Below are 7527 nucleotides of genomic sequence, written 5' to 3' on the forward strand. Positions count from 1 at the left end.
AGAAAATCTCCACCAAGCATTCTCAAGACTACAGTACCCACACGAGGAAATAAGGAAACAGATCAACAGAGCCAGACGTGTACCCAGAAGCCTCCTACTGCAAGACAAACCCAAGAAAGAAACCAACAGGACTCCACTGGCCATCACATACAGTCCCCAGCTCAAACCCCTCCAACGCATCATCAGGGATCTACAACCCATCCTGGACAATGATCCCACACTTTCACAGGCCTTGGGTGGCAGGCCAGTCCTCGCCCACAGACAACCTGCCAACCTGAAGCATATTCTCACCAGCAACTGCACACCACACCATAGTAACTCTAGCTCAGGAACCAACCCATGCAACAAACCTCGATGCCAACTCTGCCCACATATCTACACCAGCAACACCATCACAGGACCTAACCAGATCAGCGACACCATCACCGGTTCATTCACCTGCACGTCCACCAATGTAATATACGCCATCATATGCCAGCAATGCCCCTCTGCTATGTACATCGGCCAAACTGGACAGTCTCTAAGGAAAAGGATAAATGGACACAAATCAGACATTAGGAATGGCAATATACAAAAACCTGTAGGAGAACACTTCAACCTCCCTGGCCAAACCATAGCAGATTTTAAGGTGGCCATCCTACAGCAAAAAAACTTTAGGACCAGACTTCAAAGAGAAACTGCTGAGCTCCAGTTCATCTGCAAATTTAACACCATCAGCTCAGGACTAAACAAAGACTGTGAATGGCTTGCCAATTACAGAACCAGTTTCTCCTCCCTTGGTTTTCACACCTCAACTGCTAGAACAGGGCCTCATCCTCCCTGATTGATCTAACCTTGTTATCTCTAGCTTGCTTCTTGCTTGCTTATATATACACCTGCCCCTGGAAATTTCCACTGCTTGCATCCGAAGAAGTGGGTATTCACCCACGAAAGATCATGCTGCAAAACGTCTGTTAGTCTATAAGGTGCCACAGGATTCTTTGCTGCTTCTATCTGTAGTAGGTTTGATTGTTTGAAGTAGTTGGATGATCTTTTATTGATAGTCTTCCTTTGATAGAGCAAAGCTAGACAATTGAACCTCAGTCTATGCTAACCGGGGAGAGGACAATTCTCTCCTGCTTGAATGGGCCTTGGTGATTAACTTTTACTCTAAGACCATAAAACAGACTTTAAATATAGTTACATTATTCCTTAAATATTACCCATGCATACATTTTGCAATGGTTTTTGAGTCTTGATAAATTACGAGCTGTGTAGATACCTCCCATGTTACCCCTTATGGATAAATACCCTGCAAGATATGTGTTTGGTGTAGCGAGTTTGTCAAATCTAAGACAAGTTGTTTGCAAGGAACAGGGGACCTTTTGCCACAGGGTGTCTCTGTCACAGTAACTTAATACCAAACTTCAAGAGTGTGCAATGAAAATGAGCAAGTCCATAAAAAGATCACGCTCGGATCACAAGCAACAAAATATGGAATCTGGACAAAGGCTAATGTCTGAAACAGGGCACTCTGTCTTGCACATGCTGTTGATATTGTATTTAATACAAACTATTCACTAATTTAAAGAGAGAATCTTGAAATCCTTGCTCAGGGAAAATTCTTGGAAGGCAGTGGGATTTTTGTCTAAATAAAGAGGACAAGAGTGGGCTTTAAACTAAGAACTATATCACAGGCTCTTTGAAGCACAGAACTTTTATAACTGGTGGCGGGAGGAGGAATGTGTGGGAGAGGGAGAATCCTGCCCAAAAAAGCCTGCCACTGAAATCAAGCAGAGAAGGCGCTGGCCCTATATTGTCATGGAATGAATCCTGAGAAATACTAAGCACAAATAGATTGAATGCTTGGGTCCTCATTATGGTAAAGAACCATTTGGGAGTTCCTAAAATCTGCCCTAAAATTAAAAAAAAAAATGGTGGTGGTGGTTGTTGCATTCCCTCCCCTTCCTGCCATGCCCGCCTTCTCCCCAGTATCTTGAGCAGCCTTTTAATCATCTGAACAGTACGATGGCTCTGAGGATGTTAAATTAGGTTTTGAATAGAAATATGAGATAAAACCGCCTGTTTTGTTTTAATAACTGCCCCTTTTATACCTCTAGATAAATGATATGTTAGACGACTCATAGGCTTTATCGCTTTATATAGTTGGTGCTATAAATAACGACTAGCCTTTTCTGACTGATAAGCAGTAGTAAGGCTTGCAGTGTTGTGTAACTCAAAACCTAAGCTGCGCACACCGAGACCTAAGCAAAAAGGCCGTGTGCTTCTGAGCAGAGCATTCGTTAACTAGCCAAACAGCCCCTGTCGCCCATAATGTTCAAAGGTAACTCCACTTGCATGACCTTCAGCTGAAGTGACTGCTTGTTTTCATCTATTTCATCTAAAATGGCCAAGCAAACAGGACCTGCTTGTGTGGGAAAAGCCACTATGTACAGATCTCATCTGGCTCCGTCTGGAGCTGGGCAAGGTGCCCAGCAATCTGCATCTGACTGTCATGAGTTTAAATCCTAGTGCCACTGGTTAATTTAGGATTCAGACTTGTTGAGGGTTTTTGTGGGCCAGCTGTAAGTGGGACTCTTTACAAAGAGTTCAAATGTAATCTTAATCCCTCTGCAGAGTTAGGGTGGATGTTGCAGCAACTGCAGTGCTGTTCATTCCAGAGAGCTATTGTGCTCTGGGAGTTAATGCTGGGTTACTAAATTGCCCAGTAATCATTCCAAAAAAGCATTGCTTTGGGGTGTTGAAAATGAATGCGTGGCGTTGTCTCCTCCACACTTCCTTCTTCTGGACTGATGCTGTGCAGTGTAGCCATTCAGCCACTACTCGCACTGGCAAATGGGGGAATGCTGGAATTAAATACCGTATGTAGTACTTTTCCCTCTTTATATTGGCAAGCATCACCATTAAGAGCCACAGCACTTCACACAAGTGGGCACTAGCCTGGTTTTACAGAGGAGGAACCCAAGGTTCAGACAGGTTAAGTGGCCACACAGGAAGTCAGTGCAGCCAGGAATAGAACCAGAATACCTGTGTTCAATTCCTGGGTCTCACCACTAGAGAATGTTCCCCTGAATTCTGTCCCATCTCTCAAATACCTGTGCTGATCACTTCTTTGAGTGTATTTGCTTTTCACTGCAGCGAGAGTAACCGCATTGGCAAGAGCAAGGCATCATGTAGGAAGGAATTATAAAGCAATATCCAAACCACTTTGACCTTTAAAGGAGATATTATCTAGTCCTAGGCCTCTCCTGAGCAGAGACTTCAGATTTGGACTAAATTAGCAACTTCTTTTTCATTTGTAGCCTAAACAAAACCTGAGCCCAGGCCTCCAGAAATGATCCGAGCTAGTACACTAATCCGTCATGCCACTTAGCCCAGTTTGAAACAATGCTTGCCCTTGCAAACAATGATATAAGAGCTATTGCAAGGTTGGCACTTTACTGGGGTTATAATAACTGTCACCTGACTCAATCTGTACCTGCAAATGTTCTTTATCTCTTGTCACGCATTCACCTTTTAACTACCCATTCAATGACTGCAGAGGCTATTTAACCCTTACACACCACTTTTTATATGGAATTTTGTTAGGCTTCGCCTCTCTTTGCCAATGCTTATTATCGTTTTAATACCCTTTTAAAAAGATGGGAGGCAGAATGGGCAGAAGAGAACTGAAGCCAACACTAAATGAATACTTTGAAATCTGTATTGCTATTTGCTGCAATAAGGCAAACAGAGTTTGGGCCTGAAATACGTGTGTGTGCATGTATATAATGTGTAGTAGATGATTTATAATCAAACTTACACCTAATTCTTGTTATCTTAAATCATCTTTGGTCCCAATAATATCTTAAGCAGCAAATCTCTTGCACTGCTGTCTAATCTAACTGGACCAGCCACTGTCCTCTAGTTCTGTATGTGGAAAGAGACTCTGCTGTTTCCGTGACCTTTTTCATTCTACCCCCCTCGGCTTTGCTTCTGGATCCCACAGAGACCTGTCCATGCAGACCACCGTCCATGCTGCTGGAAGGTTGGGTGCGCCAGAGGCTGGGCTGGTAGTATGAGGTTGGGCTGGGGTGGGGCTTGTCTGACAGAAAAGATGATACACTCTGGGCCTGTATCTATCACTTCTGTATTGCACACACCCTCTGCAGCTGTGGCTAGGAAGCTGGATAGTGAGGACTGTTCTCCTAGGTTTGGGCGTGGGCCCTGTGATCATTTCTGTTATGGGGGGGGGACAAACCCCACCCTCCTTATAATGATTGATGTGGTACTGGTGGTGAAGGATCCTCATGGAGACTTCCTTCATCCCATCTCATGGGAGATTGGGTTCAATATTCTCTGCCTCTCCCGGTTTTCACAGTGCCCAGCACTCAGGCCTGGCATTCGACACACACATTTGAATTGCTTGTTTCAGCTGTTTATTATGATGAGCCATTGAAATGGCACTTGTATGGGAGACAGCATAACAGTGGAAAAGGAGAGGTTCTGAAGAGAGATGCCCTTTGATAATGCAAACTGATACAGCAGCTATAATTTATGCACACGATGTGAGGCACCAAAAATAAAATCAATTGGGAATTCTCATGAACAAGATGGAGGGGGTAGTTGTCTATGTGTTGAGAGAGAAAGCCTTGATATGGAATTTGTCTTCATGCAGTGGGAGCTGATGTTGCAACATTAGCATATTAACTAGCTTTTAGGATTTGTACTTAATATACACTATTGGCTTTTCAAGCTCCATGTTGATCTGAATATTTTCAATGGAATTGTTTCCTATCATAACTATTCTGCATTTTGTGGCTACTTCTGAGGTGTGTGTCTTACTTTTCACATTTAAATATAAAAGGCAATAAACAACTGTTTGTAAAACCAAGCACAAGTGGGTCAGCCAGGGCTGTCTTGGTAACACTCTCCCCTAACAAATAGAGGAGTTATGTCAAAAATGAACATGTGATAGGTGATATTTATACAGAATCACTGGACGCAATTATGCAATCATGAAAGCAACCAAACATAGCCAGGTTTCCTTGCTTCATCTGGGATGCCACCCAAATTTGTCAGCTGTACTTCAGCATTAGTCTCATGCCGATCCTCCGATCCTTGGGTTTTGCTGTACTAATCTGTGGAGCTCCCCTCTGCGCTACTCTATCAACGCTTTCCCCTACAGACTCTCTCCTTTCTGCCTCTCCTAATTTTGTGGACCTTCTGAAACTCCACCAAACCACTCTGACCTTCAACAAGCTAAGGATGATGAACTAGGTATGGAAGCAAGGATATGTCTATTGCAAGTGCTGATGTCTCATTAGACATTTATTTAGTATTCCTGGCAAGGTATAGTTGCAGTGCCAGGATTTAACAGGGGCAGCCAGAGTTCACTAAACCACCTTTTTGTATAAATCTTGTGGGAATGTACTTGGAACTGCAAAGTCAATGCATACATGTTTCAACACTAGTATCCTGGTAAAATCGATCAGCTGTGTCTGGTCTCTATCCTCACTTAGCACCGAAAGAAACCTAGATCCTTTTCATCCCTGGTGTAATTCCATTTAGATCTATAGAGTTACCCCAGGGATGAATTTGCCCACTCTGTGTTGAAGAAATATTTAAATGACTTCATTCTTTATAAATTGCAAGAACTTTTACTCTGTATTTTCTGAAACACTTTATGTAGGGATGGTCTATTTTTCTACCTAAGGGCAGGGAGTGACTGTGTATGATTTAAGCAGCAATCTCACACCCTCCTCCTCGTCTCATTTACATATTTATATGATGAATTATTACTAGAGTAACAGCTGTACTCAGTACTCAGATCTCAGCAACGTAACCTTCCCCTTCTCATCAGATCACTTCTATTTCTGACTAGAAATCTTCTGGTCGATGTTTTCACTGGCTGTTGATTTTGTTTGTTTTTTATTCTGTTGGTTGGTAGATCCGTAGGGATATTGTCTTCAGTGTCATTTATATTTATTCCCTCTGCTTAAAACAAGATACCAGATACAATGATGCTGAAGAGACAAGACAGCTTAAAAAATGGTAAGTTAAATGTGTGTGTGTGCACGTGTGTGCTCTTTCCAATGAATTGTTCATTAGTTTAAAGGGGATAGTATAAAGAACTAGAATTTGGGTTCTAACTACCCCAGTAGTCTAACATTAAAACACAGAAACAAAGTGTGTGTGTGTTTAACTTAAAAATTAAACAGGAATATGCTGACTGGGGTCCTGGTTATATAGAATACTTTTATATAAGCTATGTATGGGGTTATTTTGTTTTGGGTTTGATTTGGACTGGTGTGTGTTTCCACATTGCACCAAGAAGAACGAATGCACTGTGTAATCTCTTTAGATAGATTGTATTTAGTGCATTTTCTGAATGATGCATGGACAAAAATAAGAGGATGACTAGTTAGACTTTCCATTGTGAAAAAAGGTAGGGATGAAAAATCCAAGCAGCACCGATATTATTTCAATATGATAAATTGCCCAAATATGGAGAGAACTACAAATGTAAAATCTTTGTTCTTACTAGAAAGTTTTGAAAGTCACATCAAGACTTTAAAAATATGAAACATAGAGAAGTCTCAGAGTTCTATGCTGTGTGAACCCGTAACTGCAAGATTTTTTGAAATATAACTTATTTGCATGTGTCTTATGTATTGTATACTACAGAACAAATGACTTTGGGTTGGGCTTCAATGCAGTTATGACACAGAACTTAATATCAGTGATAATATTTTGGAGGCAGTCTTGTTTGCACACCTGCCTTTTAAATTCTAAGGATCGTATTGTACTACAGGGTTTTGGTTTGGTTTGTTTAAGCAGATTTCCCCTGTGAAATTGGCATGGAATTATGACTTTAAAAGAATCAATTTTGGCTACTTAAGAGAGTTCGGTCCATGTTTCTGATTAGATATGAAAATGTTGCTTTTCTTGTGTCTAAAAGGATGTTTGTAGTTGGAGAGTTACTGAGCTCTTTATTATAATATTAAAGGCAGCACTAGTGTTTTCATGACACTGTCTTGTGTATCTCTTTCCCTTTAGTGCTTTTCCTGAGACAAGCATAACTGGGTATACAGAATGAAATGGTGAGAACCTGCTGCTCCCACAGCACGTAATAGGAGTCACAGATGCTCAATAGCTCTCAGGGTCTAACCTTGAGATAGCAAAGGATGGTTCCCCTGAGTCAAGGCCTTGCTGAAGTCCATGGGTGTTGGATTGAGTCACAGGAAAGGGCTCCCATCTTTTAAATTCACTGTTTGTCTCAAGGGTTTGTTTTTTCTTATAAAAGTAAAATGAAAGTTTTGGTATCCCAGAGCAGTTGAAAACAATGGTGTTTTTCAAAATGCCTTAATATCTTGCTAAACTGGTAGTGTATCTCTGAGGTAAAATCGCATTTCAAACAATCCCTTCAGTTGATTATCTCCACTGATTGTTACCATCTTGCAACAACTGTCCTTCTGGGCAGAAGAGAAACCCATTGCCAGAATTACAAATAATTTACATAACCCAATTTAAAGCTCTAACAAAATG

General features: G+C 41.4%; 1 long non-coding RNA gene across 1 annotated transcript; it reads left to right on the forward strand.

Annotated features, from left to right (window-relative positions):
• The first annotated feature begins 5118 nt into the window (after positions 1 to 5118).
• Positions 5119 to 7108, forward strand: LOC120373462. The gene is made up of 3 exons (XR_005585549.1): positions 5119 to 5259; positions 5930 to 6033; positions 7039 to 7108. It is a non-coding gene; the product is annotated as an uncharacterized LOC120373462 (long non-coding RNA).
• Positions 7109 to 7527: the final 419 nt, after the last annotated feature.

This window comes from Mauremys reevesii, linkage group 10, assembly GCF_016161935.1.
Source record: "Mauremys reevesii isolate NIE-2019 linkage group 10, ASM1616193v1, whole genome shotgun sequence".
NCBI lineage: Eukaryota > Metazoa > Chordata > Testudines > Geoemydidae > Mauremys > Mauremys reevesii.